Raw genomic sequence first — 16,131 nt, forward strand, 5'->3', positions numbered from 1 at the left:
CATCCTCAATAAATAAAAAAAAAATATTCGGAGGTTCTTCATAAAAAAAAATTGCACCTTTTTCTTCATAAAAAAATTTGGTCATTCCTCAAATAAAAACAAAAAAAAATTAAAACAATTTAATTTAACACTGCTTAATTAAATAAGCACTTGGCCAAGTTTTAAAACAGAACACTTTAAAATACATTTTTGGCTTTAGTGGTAATAAAAATCTCAACCAAAGCTCTAATACCACTTTGTAACACCCTAGAAATTCCTTTCTTTTAAAATACCTGTGCTTTCCCTGTTTAAAACCTTAAATAGGATATCTAAGACATTACCGCCACCGTGAAAACGGCTAAGGCAACTATCAAAGACGCATAGCGGAAGACTTATTTTAAAACCATTCAAAACAAATCAACTTAAAAAGTCAACCAATGAAAATAAAGTCAAACCAAAGTCAAACGAAGTAGAATAAAACCATCCTACAACTTGGAACCATTATAGGCCCTTATTAAAACCAAACCAACTTTCAAAACTTTTGTGTTAGTCATCCATAATAATATCATATATAATAAAAGCATTAAACACATCATATACTTATGGAAACTAGCATGATTCGCTCTTCAATCATGCTCATTCATGAATGCTTCATCACCTGAAAAGCTTCGCTTTACTTGTTTCCACTACTCTCCATTAAAAATGAGTCATCATAGGGCCAGGAGAAAGACAAGGCCAACAAACACACAGAACACACAATCAGCAAAGCTGAGTACATAAGCGTAATTAACACACTAACATGCATTTACCTATCAACACACAACTTACCTCGTTGTATTTGTTTCTCAAGCATACAACATTCAACAAAACTTCTCTACTAGACAACTACATAATTTATTTAGCGTTGATTACATATCGAACGGGTTTCCCACTTAATCAACCTCCTCAAATAAATGAGGTTACTTACATGGGAGCTAACTGTGCCAGCATCAAAACCACTCATAGGTGGCGGAATTCCTGCGCATAATAATAATAAAAGGAATGTAGAGCATCATGTACTCCAGTAGAAGTTATGATCAAATATAAAGTCACATAACTCCCCTCATATGTTCATACTCAAGGTATATACGTTCCAAGAGTTTTGGTGTGTAATCTCTTTCACTTTACGTTATTTATAGATTATTAAACTTGGTGATGACTCTCGAACCATAATCATTCAATCAATAATAATTATTCAACAATCAAACATACCAATTTAATTCTTGAATAATTAGTGACCACATAATATTTAATGTTGAACCCTTTTAAATATACCTCAGTGTCAAAGACACCTTAAACGCATAATGCGCCACAAATCCTATCCCCCGGTGTTGAAAACACCTTAAGTGCACTAAGGCACCAAAAATATAATTTACTCCTCGTGTACAAAGACACTTAAATAGCTTCTTTCTCATGCTTATCGCATCAATAAAAATTATATGAACCATAATAAAATTCTTTTTTAATATTCCAAACCAAATTAAACATTTAGTTTAATTAAACATGCTTTCTAACATGCCATAAATAAATATGTGGTTCATAAATAAGATTTCAAACTATTATTTTCCAACAAATAATCCATCACAAATAAATCATGCTTCATAATTCAATCACCAATAACAACCAAATCATAATTTCCATTCTAAATTTAGTATGATACTACTTGTAATCAATTAAACACATTTAGCATGCTACTACATCAATATAATTATGCTTAGAATGCGAACGTACCTCAAATAAGCCCTTAAATTAGCCGATTACACTACAACAATTCCCGAATCAAGTCTCCTACATATAGGGACAATAATACTGTATTAATTCTCCTTGTATACACAATTTTTAGCAACTTAAATTTACTTTAAGTTGAAATAATCTGAAAATTATTTTAAAACCCCTAATTAAAATTCTTTTTAATGGGTAACACACCCTTTTATTAAAATCACAATTATACTACAATAAATAAAATTCCAGCATTTTAAACTAATCAAAAACCCTTTAAAACATCATTAAAATACATCTTTATACTTAAATTATTCATAGAAACATTAAATTAGCTCTTACCCTTTAAACTCGAGGATAAAATTTAAAGCATAAAAAAAACTTCGTTAAAAATCAAAAACTGCCCGAAAATCATATTTAGAGGCCGAATAAGGTCCTAGTGACCTCTCAACCACACCCTCGATTGAACCATGGGCACGAGAATGACCCATGGGACCATTATTATGTTTCTATCATTTGGGTGTTCATTGGAATTACTCAACCGAATAAATATAAGGCTCTTTAGGGGGTAGGTGCTCAATCATAGGTTAGTGGCCAACCTTCGGTGGCTTCATGGCCAAGGGTCATGGGCGTAGCCTTGGACATAGGAATGCCTATGGGGGCTATGGTACGATGTGATTTGGCTAAGGGGTTGACTTAAGCTACGGCTTGGTCCAAATCGGTGCGCCATGGTTACCTCATCTAGTGGGGATCATAGGAAACGGTAATCGCTCGTCAGGTGAGAATGAATCATAATGATGACATGGCATCCATCCCTTGGAATTAGGAGGGAGCAGTAGTGGGGAGGTGGGCGGTTATAGTAATAACCACCCACTGTAGGCGTCGCTCGAAGTGCGCCTACGTTAAAGCATGTGGTGAATATGCTTGGAACTCATAGGAAGTGGGAATTGACATAATACTATCAGGGACAAGGAAAGTAGGGAGCCGCCAACAAGTTTTTAAGGAACTTGTAAACCGTTCACGGATCATAAAAGGCAACCACGATAAAGGGACAACGATAGACAACAACGATTAACCCGTGAAGGTTACACCCCATTCATAATCCATGAGATTACTAACTCCATATGGTTCGGAACCACGAAAGGAGGATCAGGGATGATGGTTTGAAGTGAGTCATGGAGTCACATTCGCCCGTATTGGCCTCTACTCGATTCTTATAGTGAAAAGTGATTCCAGCGATCTCAAAGGCATACAAACAAAATATTCAATTCACTCCAAACTATTATTATGCTAAATTGGTTGAATATTAATGCAACATATAATTCTAAAATATCGTGATCACTTAATTAATAACAAGATAAAAAAGGAACCTAAACCGGTTATCCAAATTATCTTATTAGACGTGATTTTCAATTACATATTCCCTTTAAACATGCAATATGGTGACCAATAAATAATAATAAAATAAGCATCAATATTGGAAGCAATTTAACAATAATAGCGTTAGTTAAATCAAATATAAAATAACCCTAATCATGATACTAGCAATATTAAAATAAAATAAGAGTAATTAAATTAATTAATTACTCACATTTCGCACGTTCCTTTAAATTGCTACATCATGAATAAACTTTTAGTAACTTTAAATTGCTACATCATGAATTATAAATTAAATAAAAAGTAGATTTGATTTGGTCCAAACTCTCAGTTAATTATACCTTTCACGCCTTGGTTTAAGGACGGAACCTCGGGTTAAGTATGAACTCCTTGGAGTGCTTAAAGGAAGCATTTTGAGAGAATAGGATGGCTAGTGTTTAGGCTAAAAAGGGAGAAGAGAATTATTTGATGATCAATCTTGTTTATGATTGAAAAAAGGGAGATATGACTTCTATTTATAGAGAAAAAAGAGGGTCAAAGAATCAAGAAAAGAGAAGAATTCGAATCGGATAAAACTCTTGTGATATACAGCAGTTTTTGCGGTTTTTGTTTTTATCATATCTTTTTATCCAAAAATAGGAATAAAATAAATAAGATATCGTTGGAAAGCTCTCAAAGTCTACTTTCTAACCCAATTAGAATCAGATTAAAATATTTTGTAGAATAAAAGATATGGACGAAATAGTGATACGGTGTCAGTTTTGGATAGAGTTTGATATTAAATTCATATTTTTTTCGTTATAGCCCGGAATTGATATTATAATATATCATCGGAAAGATAATTTCAAGGTCTATCCATCCATATAAAATTTGGATAAAAACTATGAGGTACGAAAATAATATCTGACTATCTTTGAACGTCTTTCAATTCGGATAGAAATAGGATTTTCAAAAAGAAAAGTTTTATTCAATTTCAAACTCTTTAATCTTATCTTTCAAGATAATTAAGATCTTTTAGAAACTTATAGAAGCTTATAATTAATCCTAATTGGTTTAGTAATGGGATTAAATAATTTGGACCCTCCACATGATCATTGGGTCGTAGGTAAGGTGGGCTTAGGTTCGGTTTGGGCTCAGTTTAATATTTTGGTCATAACATATCCGTTATAACTCGGATTTTGGCTTATAATATATCATTGGAAATCTCTTTTAAATCCCCATAAAAATATTCAATCATTTAACCCAGATAATGGACCAAAATAAATTGGACTAAACGTTTTTATAAAAAGGACACGAAATGAATGATTTTAAAGGACACGAAATAAATTATTTTGGGTTTAAAGACACGAAAAGAGGAAAATAAGTTATGGTTTGGGGAAACTAGATAGGAATTGGGTTGGTTTTATGAAATGGAAATATGGATTTAAGCACTCCAGGATTAAATACTCAACCCGACCAATAATGGCGGTGAAAGGTTGTTCATCATCGGGTTTGGTTTTGGGGAGATATTTTTAGGTGTCTACACCCACGCAACCCACTACTCCTATTTAAGGGGAAAACATTCATACATGACACCTATCCAAAGAATCAGTTACTTGGTAGTGAATAGTTACTATGTAGTGGGCGGTTAACAAAGTACTCCCTCCGTCCCTTTTTTACATTCCCGCTTTCCTTTTTGGGTATTTCGAAATTACATTCCTAATTTCCTTTTTTAGTAAGTAAATTTTTACCAAATATCCCAGATTATCCCTATTTTTCTGTTTTGTAATTAATGCTTTCTCTATTTTCTCACTCTTATTTTCTAATTCTCACTCTTATTTTCTAATTCTCACTCTTATTTTCATAATTCATGTGCATCAATTTAGATGAATATGATTGGTCCTTTTTTTCCACCAAAAAATGTTATTGGTCCTTTTTCTTTTCAAAGGATTGATTACATATGCAGAATTAAATACTATTCTATCTTTGTTTTACTCAAAAACATCAATTAATGTCATGTAATTCCCATTATACTTTGTTTTATTGTTCTTTGTTTTATCCCAAGTTCCTTAATTCCCGTGCAATTTTACAAATAGAAATGTAAAAAAGGGACTGAGGGAGTAGTGGGAAGTTTTTCCTATTTGGCCGGGATGTGGCCAGCCCTTGAGTAGTATAAATAGAGGGCTTGCCCCATTCGCTGGGGGTTCACTCATTCGGGCTCTTTGCCTTGTATTGTGCCCTCATCCTCTAAGTAATAATAAGTAGTCTTGCGTTTGCCTTTGTTATTGCTTGTCTTGCTTTAGTTATCGTTGTAGGCTGGTCTAGACTTGATCTATATGCCATCACGGGAACCTCCTTGGTCCCCAGCATAAAAAAAAAGTTAGTCCTTAAAATATCCCGTGGCATACCCCATTAGGAAATGGCGGCCTTCAAGGCCCAATTCCCGATATCGCCGCGAAACGGCGCAGCCCATGTCCCTTGGTCACCAAACCCTAGAACAAGGGCACAAACTTTTAGAACCCTAGAAATAGGGAGATTTCCCCAATAATTGGGGCAACGTTAATTCATTACATCATTTAATACTCTTAAAAACACATAAACACCCGATCTCGGAATCCGAGAAGATATTTACTTTCCGCACCTTGTTACTCCGAACTAAAACTAACTTGACCGTCGGCGGCGGAACGCTGACCAACCGAGGTTTCCGCTATTTTGCAGGTACAGAAAATCAGAAACCCGTCTTGGTGTTGTAACTCTCCCGAAAGACATAGAAAACCCCGAAACATCATGTACTTATATATTTATAAAAAAAATTGTTCTCCACAAAATTTGACACATGCAACCTCTATTTTTATAGGTGAGCTTTTTACCACCAAGCTAAGTGTTTTTTTATGTTACCTTTTGATACATAATATTAATATGTATAACAAATTTATTAACAAGAAGAAATATAATGACCCGGGGCATTGTTCGGGCCAAAATACTAGTTTTGTTCTCAAAGGTTAAATATAATAAAAATATATATAGGGCATAATCCTTATCGTATCTCTTTTACTTACAATTTTGTATTTTAAAAATATGATTACAAGTTGTGATAAACGGGTACACATTATTGTGATTAAAATTGTTACAAAATAATGAATAATCAATTGTTGTATATGGTGTCATTGTTATGGATTAAGTTTACTATACCTTAAATTTTGTAAAATACAATATTTGAACTTTTCAAACGTGCAATAAGCATGGGTTCTATACTAGTCTTATGTATAAATTAAGAGTTTTTTTTTTCCAACTTTCATTCAAAGCACTCCAAATTCACATCCTTGCAATTCTAGCCCTTCTATTTTTTAATTTTTATTTTTTTTTTTTGAAAAATTATATAATTTAAGAGTTTTTTGTTTCCAACTTTCATTCACAGCGCTCCAAATTCCCATCCTTACAATTCTAGCCCTTCTATTTTTTAATTTTTTTTTTTTTTGAAAAAAAAAAACCCAATAACCACCATTTTTACTCATAACTACCCATATCACTCAATTAAAATCTAGCCCTCTATTTTTTCTTTACAAAAAAAAATAAAATAAAAAAAATAACCACCCTTTAATAACTATCACTTCTACTATTTTTTTTCTCTTAAATATATATACTACATATATCCCGTACATGAGCACGGGTACACTCTAGATTAAATAAAAGTAGAGTAATTTGTGATATTTTTGCTTATTTAAGTAAGTTTTAAGAAAATCACTCGTCCTAGGGGCCGGTTAATGTTTGATGTTTCATATACTCCGTGGCAGATCTTAGCCGAAAATATTAAAGGGCCGAGATTTAAGCATTTAACCTCTAGCTCAAAACTAATTGAGCAAGTTTAGCCCCAAGGGGTGATATCATCATCTTGAGTCTTAAGACTTATGTTTAAAACCTCTCCCATTTTTCTTTTTAAATCTCAAGCAAGTCAAGTTGAGTTTTGGAATTCCAAGACTCACCTTAACACTTGAGATTGGACCCACCTCAATTTTATTTTTATTATCTTTTTTTTTTAACACTTTTCTACCTATAATTTTGAGTCTTACGGCGCTAAAGTGATAAATTTAGATAAGTCTTAGTGAGCCTTAACAAATCATATATTTGAGTTTTATGGTTAAAGTGATAAATTTGGACAGGTATTAGTGAGTTTTAACATGAATTTAATGACATCATTTTTAATAGGGACCACAAAAAATGATGTCACATCCTTGAGTAGAGCTGTCAAAAAATGACCTGACCCGAGAACCTGACCTGAACCGATAATGATCTGAACCTTACCTGTACCCGAACAATGGGGTGAAACTAGTGACCGTAACTCGACCTGAACTAACCCGATGTTAATCGACAACTGATTTGATTCAATATTTTATGACCTGAATCCGAACCCGCACCCGAACTGATAGTAGCCGTCAATCGATTTAATCCGACCCGACAACAATCCGAACCCGAACTAGTACCCGACCCTTGATATGTCCGATTTATATAGTGTTTTACCCCCGTCCCTTGGTCATAATTAGTAGTGTTTTTGGCTCTTTAGAGCCACTTTTATTACTAATTGGTGTTTTCTAGTGTTTTCGTAGATTTGGTTAACTTTTGCAGGGATTTGCACTTTAGGAGCATTTTCTAGAGATATTATGGAGCGATTACGAGCACTAGAGAAGCACAACCAGTTTCTATAGCCCAGGGCCGGTTAGAGCCATCGAACCGGTGATTAAGGGATCGGTAATTGGGATACCGAGGTATTTGGACCGAGTAATCAAGACCCTAAGTGGATATCCGGGTTAGGCCGAAGAAATAAGTCCAATCGAAGTTCCAAGCCTCGAGGTGAAGCAAGGGCCCGATCGGGCAAGCTTAGCTCGATCGGGCGTGGCGCGCGAGAGTTCTGCTGATGCGTGGCGATCGGGCGTGTTATTATAGGGGTTAATTATTCGACGTTTAAGTTTGTTTTAGTTTAAGATTCCTGCTTAGTATAAATACTTTTCCGTTAAGCGAGTTTAGGATCTTCTTTTACTCTTTCTTAATTCTTTTTAGATTTTCTCTCTCTACTTAGCTTTTAGATTAGTTTCTCTCTCTCTTATACTTTGTTCTTAACTTTATTCTTAATTCCAAATTTCTTTGGTAACAATTTCTCTTCTCTTAATCTTAGTTATTTATTTTATTCCCTTGATCATGTCTTGTTTTATTACTTTGATTTGTTTAGATTTAATTATGTGTGAGTAGTTTTATTTCTAGGGTTTATGGGGATCCATAATTAATATGAAGGGTTAATTTATTGTTGTTAATTGTCAACGCTAGATTAATTTCCTATTGATTGATTTAATGCTCTGTGACTAGATTTGCACAGATCTTTTATGCATGAGTTTGACAATATTGATTCGAGATTCGAAAGATGAGAATTGATGTTTAGGTTTAGTTTCAATAGTCAGGTTAATTTATAAATGGTTAAGTCGAGATTCGAGAGATGAGATTTAATACCGGCAAATTAATTGTGTGATTATAATACGTAGCGAAAGCCCTTTATAATCTGATTAATTTATGCTTTGATAATTGATTATTATGTTTTACCCTGGAATATTATTTATTGGTGAACCTATGCCCTAGACCTTTTATATATTGTTTTCTCCTTATTCTTAATCTTCGTAGTTTAGTTCCCTTTGATTATAATATTTTGGTTGCTTTATAATCTAGATTATTTTAATTAATTAGGAATAAAAAGACTCGTTTCTCTATGGATTCGACCCTACTTCCCTATCTACATTAGTTAGAGGATTTAGGAATTGCTTTTTATTAGGTGATACGACTTTAGACTGTCAAAATTTGGCGCCGTTGCCGGGGAAACAGTTTTATTTTTATTTCTGATTATTTTTGTAGTCTAGGTTATTTCCTTTTTTGTCTCAGAGAACGTTAGTTCTTTGAGGCAGGTCTCATATTTGCTTTTAGTTTTTTTTGTTTATGCCCAGGTGTTCCAGATCAGGGTACATCCCATTCGATCCCGAGATCGAACGATCCTTCCATAGACAGAAGAATTTCTACAAGCAAATTCTGGCGGATTCTGGTGATAATAATAATCACCGAGATCCTCCAACTGATTCTAGCAATTCAGAGGTATCATCAGATCCAGAATCAGAGATGACGGCTCCAAAGAAGCTTAGTGATTACTCACAACCAAAGCTTACAGATTTTCCACACTTTACTCCCACTCCGGCTCTTGATGTGGTACAGTTTGAGATTAAACCCCAATTTATAACGATGATAGAAAGGAAGAAATTTAGTGGAGCTAAGGGTGAAGACCCAAATCTTCATATTGCAGACTATTGTCAGTACTGTAATACCATCAGGCAAGCTAGGGTCACACAAGACCAAATCAGGGAGATTCTCTTTCCTTTTTCTTTAACTGGAAAAGAAAAATTATGGTTTAATGGTTTAAATAGAACTACACTTGGTATAACTGACTGGGAAACTCTTGATCTGAATTTTTATAACAAGTATTATCCTGCAGAGAGAACAGCCGTACTACGGAGTGCAATTCAGAACTTTGCCCAAGAAGCCGATGAAATTTTATGTGAGGCTTGGGAGAGGTTCAAGGACCTACAAAGAGAATGCCCCCACCATAATTTGGCGCAATGGCAGTAAATCCAATCCTTTTACAATGGCATTGGAAATTCATCTAGAGTAATCTTAGATTCTGCAGCTAGTGGGAGGTTTATGAATCTTAATGTTGATGATGCAGGTCAAGTTATCGAAGATATGGCGATACATAATTTCCAATATGGGAATCATAGAGGCTTTGCTAACAAGGGGAAGCATAGTGTCGACTCTGTATCCTTTTTGGAAGCTCAATTAACCTCTATCTGCCATAAATTAGATAATCTTAGCACTGCTAATGTTTCTGCAATTAATAATAATGCTAACGAGGCTTTCTGTGAAAATTGTGGAATTTTAGGTCATTGGGAGCAAGATTGCAAGAGTTTGTGGAGCAAGTTAATGCCTTTCAAGCTTATAGGCAGAATAACCCATACTCCAACACCTACAATCCTGGGTACCGGAATCATCCGTACCTTTCCTACCGGAGTACCAACGTTCAAAATCCACCACCACAAGAACCACAGGCGCCACAACAACAACAGCAGAAATATTACCACCCCAATGCTGGCCAGAAGAACCAACCACAACAACCCTCCTCATCTTCCGACCCTTCTTTGGTAGAAATTAGAGCGATGCTGGTTAACATGAAGAAGCACATGGAGAGTAGAGATGCCCAAATTGATTCGATTCTAGCACACAATAAAATTGTAGATAATCAAATTGCGCAACTTTCCGCTACTCTACAAGCCCGTCAACAGGGAGCTCTGCCAGCACAGCCGACCAGGCCTACGAATCAAGCCTATGAAATTACTCTAAGGAGTGGTTCAAACTATGAAGGGCCCCCCTATGCCCAGAGTTGATGAACCTGTTTTAATAAATAATGCTAATCTTGATTCCGTTAAACCAGACAATGCAGCTAATAGCCCCGCAGGGCTAAAGAGTAGTACTAATATATCTAACTTTACATTGCAGGGTACGACTCCAGGGAAGGTGGCCACTCCAGATAAGAGCAATAATGTTCCAAAGCCAGCTATCAAACTTCCATTCCCCAATCGTCACTTGAAAACAAATTTGGATAAGCAGTTTGGTAAGTTTCTAGAGATGGTAACAGATTTGAAGGTAACGGTTCCCTTCACTGAATTAATCACACAAATTCCTGCATATGCAAAATTTATGAAGGAAATATTGACAAGAAAAAGGTCTATTAGTGAGGTAGAGACAGTAGCTTTCACTGCAGAGTGTAGTGTTGTACATCAAAATAAATCTCCACCTAAATTAAAAGATCTGGGTAGTTTTTCTATCCCTTGTCATATTGGCAATCTAATGATTGATAATGCATAGTGTGATTTGGGTACTAGCGTTAATGTTATGCCACTATCTGTGTGTTCCGAGTTAAATAAGGGTAAATTAAAAGCTTCCAATATTACTCTACAAATGGCCGATCGTTCTTTTAAATACCCCCTAGGTGTTTTAGAGGATGTTCCTGTTAGAGTAGGTAAATTTTATATACCTGTTGATTTTGTTGTTCTTGATATGGCCGAGGATATGCAAACCCCAATTATTTTGGTTAGACCATTCCTTAACACTGCAGGAGCAATTATAGATGAAAGAAGTGGCAAACTAACACTATCAGTAGGGGACGAAAAAATTATTTTTAATCTTAATAATACCCCCAAAAGCCCCATGATAGAGGAGAAGTGCTTTAGTGTTAACGTGGTTCAAACGTATTCTAACAAGCCCCAAGCTCTTGTAAAAGATCCCTTGGAGGCGGTATCTTGTGTTGCATCCTTTTCAGATGAGATAGACAAATGGCAGAAGGAAGTCAATGCAGTAGAAAGAGCCCTCTACACTGTCGGTCTTGGCTTTGAGGATAAAAAGGTGGAATCAAACAAGAAAGTTGTGAAAATTGAGCCTACGGTGAGTGTAGGGAATATTTCAAGCGTTAATCCCCTATCTTGAACCCCACTGTGATCATACACTAAAGTACGGTGGCGTCCAAAGGGAAAGAAGATAGAGCAAAAGAGTCGCCAACAAGTTTTTTTAGGAACTTGTAAACCGTTCACGAGGTGAAGGTTACACCCCTTAACGATCCAAGAGATCGTCAACTCCATAAGGTCTTAAACCAAATAGGGTTCGGGGATGAAGGTACAAATCCAACCTAAAAGAGATTGAACCTGCCCTAATAATAGGCCTCTACTTTATTCTGATCGTATTCATGTGCGCTTTCTGACTAACATGCAATCAATAGGATTACCCTAAACCTGTTTAATCTATGTTGGTTGAATATTAATGCACAAATAAACTATTATTGGCGATCACTTGAATTATAATAAAATTAACCCTAATTAGATTATTAATCTTATATAAGCGTGATTACAAGTACCAATTCCTTTTAAACATGCATAAAAGGTGTGATCAAGCAATAAAAATAAATATATATCAAGCAACATAATAATAACAATATTAATTATAATCATCATAATTAATCATAACAATTATAAAAATAATCATGTTAAAGCATAATAGCAAGATCCTAGGCATGATACTAACAAGATTAATAACAAACCCTAGCATGTCACTAAACATTAAAAATCATATATTTAGCCCTAACATGATACTAACATGAATATTAGGAAAAGAATAAAAGGCATCGTACTTTTAATCATACTTGATATTAAAGTTACCCTAGACATGATACTAGGAATTTATTGTTGTCACCCTAAACATCAAATTAAGGAAAACATCCTAACATGATACTAGGAATCAAAATAACAATCTAAGCATGATTTCTATATCATAATATCAATTAAACCATTAAAGTACTTACTTGGATTCCTCGTACCTCTTTCTAATAACAAAATACACACGTTAGTAACTTCAAGGAAAATATAAAATCAAACAATTAAATTAAATAATTGAAAGAGAGATTTGGGATCAAACCCTCAGAAATTAAAACCTTTCACGTCTAGGGCGAAGGCAACTTTGAATTATTCTAGGTGTTTCTAGATCTAATGAATGTGGAATTTTTATATTTGAGAGAAGGCTAGTTTAGAAAAGAGAGAGATAGAGTAATCAAGAAAATCTTGATGAGAGTTGGTGAAACAGAGAATCGGTGAATCAAAACGGAGGTTTTAGGACGTTATTTATAGAGAAAATCAGCCAAAAAGATAAAACATCAAAAATAGAGTTCTGACGCAAAAAGCCAGATTAGTGCCAAACGCTGACCTTAGCGCCAGACGATAAGGCTAGCGCCAGGCGCCAGGCACTACAGCTGGCGTTTAGCGCTGACTAAGAAATCGACGCGTTTTCTTAAAATTAGATAGAAATTGCCGTACAGGAGGATAAAATCGTATTTTCCTCAAAAACGTTCTTTGATTAAAACTCTAAAAAGTCAACAAAAGTCAATTTATCAATGCTAATTAAATTAGGAATGAAAAGAACCTTCTAGAATATTCTAGAAGACTAAAACCATTCCTAATTGCATTAGGAATGATAAATCCATATTAGGCCCTCCCCTAGATCATTGGGCCGCATATAAGGCTCAAACCAGGCCCAGTTTAGTAATTTGGCCATAACTTCCTCAATATTTATCGGAATTGGGCTTATAATATATCGTTGGAAAGCTCTTTTCAAACCCCATCCAACTACACTATTATTGGACCCATATCATGTACCATCCAAACTAGATTGGCTGTTTTCTTAAAATAGGTTTTTAAAAACAGAGAAAAGAGAAAAGAAATTAAAACTATCCGCAACACTAAACTTTCAACACTTTCACTTCATTCGATTACGATTTGATGTGAAAGGTACTCATCACTGGGTTTGGTTTTTGGGAGACACAAATGGGTGTCTACAGAAGCCCCCACTTTGACTGAGTTTGGAGAAACGCAAGTTTCGAAAACAAAAGTCAAAGTATCGATAGGGACAGAGAATGATTCAGAACGTTATGCGATCCTAAATCATTCTTGTAACGCCGATACCTGCAAACTAGCATTAGTTAAACAGATAAAAGAGTTAAGAAACGCGTATCTTGCACCGTCGAGCACACGTCTCTTAAGGGTAACCGATTTGTTATGACGATCTTCCGCAAGCTAAAGAATACCGCCCGGAGACTGCTACGCCTGTAAGTGCCTCCAATTTCCGCTGTGATAGTCTTCGAAAAGATCACTGCTTGTTGATCCTTAATGCTGTTATGTCATTACGTCGGCGCTTTGCTGCTTGTGAACCAGTATGTCGGTGCTTTTGCTGTGATGACAATCCTCTTTTCTTTAGGAATAGTTGCCAACACAACTCTTGTATGATGTATGAAAATCCAATTTAGGGAAAGTTGTCAACGCTTCGTAACAATCCATCCTTGGAAATGTTTCCACGATGAAGCGACAATTCGTATCTCGGAAAATTTGCCAAAATCCAATTTTTGGAAAAAGTTGCCAATGCTTCGTAACAATCTGTCATAAGAACTTTGCTACGATCGACAATCCACATATTGGAATATAACTCTTGAAAGCAATCCACCTTGGAAATTTGCCAATGCTATGTGATAATCCTTTTGGGAAAATATTGCCACTATTTGACAATCCGCGTCTTGGAACATTTGCAAAAAAGAGTCGACCGACAATCCACTTCGGGAAAATTTGCCACTTACTGAAATGAATGACAATCCACGTTGAGGAACCTTTGCCGAAATTTATGATGAATAGAGTCCTACAACAATCCTTTGGGAAATTTTGCCATAGGGAACTGGGTGTATGATAATCCAATCTCGGAAAACTTGCCAGCGACGACAATCCAAACTTGGAAAAATTTTCCAAACAGAGAAGGAGCACAACAATCCATGCTTGGAAACTTTGCCAGAGATGACAATCCAATCTTGGAAAAATTGTCGTTGAAGAAGATGCATGACAATCCATATTTGGAAATATTATCAGTTAGGGATGACAATCCAATTTTTGGAAAAATTGTCATTTAATAAGAATGCGCGACAATCCATATTTGGAAATATTGTCGTTTAAGAAGAATGCGCGACAATCCGTATTTGGAAATATTGTCGTTTAAGTGCTTGCTTTTAAACCGATACGTTGGTGCTTGTAATGAGCCAATGTTTTAGGCGCTTAAGCTAAGTGAGACGATTCTTTGTCAGGTCAATCACTTACTACGATTGTAATCGAGCCGACTACTAATCATGTCAATTTGCTTATAGGAGCTAACTGGCGTACCAAGGAACCCGAAATTGCTGTATGAGGTCGAAATAACCATTCTGAGAGGCTTCGAGCTGTGTCGCTGCTGAAATATCGTTGGCGCCAAGAATTGGCTCTGTCGCCAGACGTTGGGATCTAGCGCCAGGCGCTAAACTTTGTTGCCAAGCGACAGCCTTGTCGTCTGGCGCTGGAGTCGGGTCTTCCCTATTCTGCTCTTGTTGCCGCTGTTACTTGGTTTTGCTCCGAACTTTGATCTTGGTCGTTTCCTTTCAACCAAATCTGCTCAAATCTTTTGTAAATTAAAGCTATTCATCTCTAATTTACTGATCCATGTAACTCCTCTTATCTTGGAGGAATCTCTTGTGTCATATTCACGGTTTTTTCGAAAAAAATCCGGGAATGTCCTCGCTTGTTGGGATGCACCTGCATTTATATCTTTTACAATAGGACTTTGCTTATCTTTCTTTAGGGTTGACCTAAGACTTAGTGTTGCTTGACTCATTGACTTGACATGACTCAAGGTATTTACTTGACTCACCATGACTCGCTTCATGTGACTCGTGTGTGCATAGTGTTGACTCAATGTGATAACACGACATGACTCAATGTGTACATGACTTGTGTGTGCATCGTAATGTGATCGTGGGACTCCAAAATGCAAAAAAGAAAAAATTTTCCGTCATTTTTTGTGGAGGGTACCGACTTTCTCCTGAAAAAGAAAGACGCGAAAAAGAATCGAAGTGAAATTTTTTTGAAGATGCATGTTGAATGAGCTTAGTCAAATGTTGTTTGATACTATCTCTCAAGGTGCAAGGATTAATTCATCCTAGGCTATCTCAATTGACTCAATGATGAAAGTATTTGGGTAACTTAGGCGCGGAGGCTAAGTACTTCATACTTTGTGATGCAATGATGATTGATGAGCGATTTTGACATGACAAGGCATGCTTCAGCGTTATGTTAAGATTTCATGACAAAGGGTTCCTTAGGGAAAGACTATTTGGTCATGTATCTGTGCGGTGTGTGAAAGTGATACTAAAGTTATGCCGCAAGGGCTAAGTGTGTGGGAAAATATATTGAAAAGAGTCAAATGGTGGTGACTCTTAGGCTAGGTAAGCTAATGATGTAGGGATCAAGCCCCCAAGTCTAGCTTTAAGTAAATAGGGATGAGCATAGAAGATCCCTTGATATGATCACGGTGTGTGAATGTGAATATGAATGCATGTTTATT

At 35.7% G+C, this 16,131-nt stretch overlaps 1 non-coding gene across 1 annotated transcript; it reads right to left on the bottom strand.

Moving 5' to 3' along the window:
* Positions 1-9,627: 9,627 nt before the first annotated feature.
* LOC145556994 (small nucleolar RNA R71) lies at positions 9,628-9,734 on the bottom strand. The gene has a single exon (XR_014092078.1). It is a non-coding gene; the product is annotated as a small nucleolar RNA R71 (small nucleolar RNA).
* Between the last annotated feature and the right edge of the window lie 6,397 nt (positions 9,735-16,131).

The sequence above is a fragment of the Chenopodium album genome, chromosome 8 (assembly GCF_948465745.1).
Source record: "Chenopodium album chromosome 8, dcCheAlbu1.1, whole genome shotgun sequence".
NCBI lineage: Eukaryota > Viridiplantae > Streptophyta > Magnoliopsida > Caryophyllales > Amaranthaceae > Chenopodium > Chenopodium album.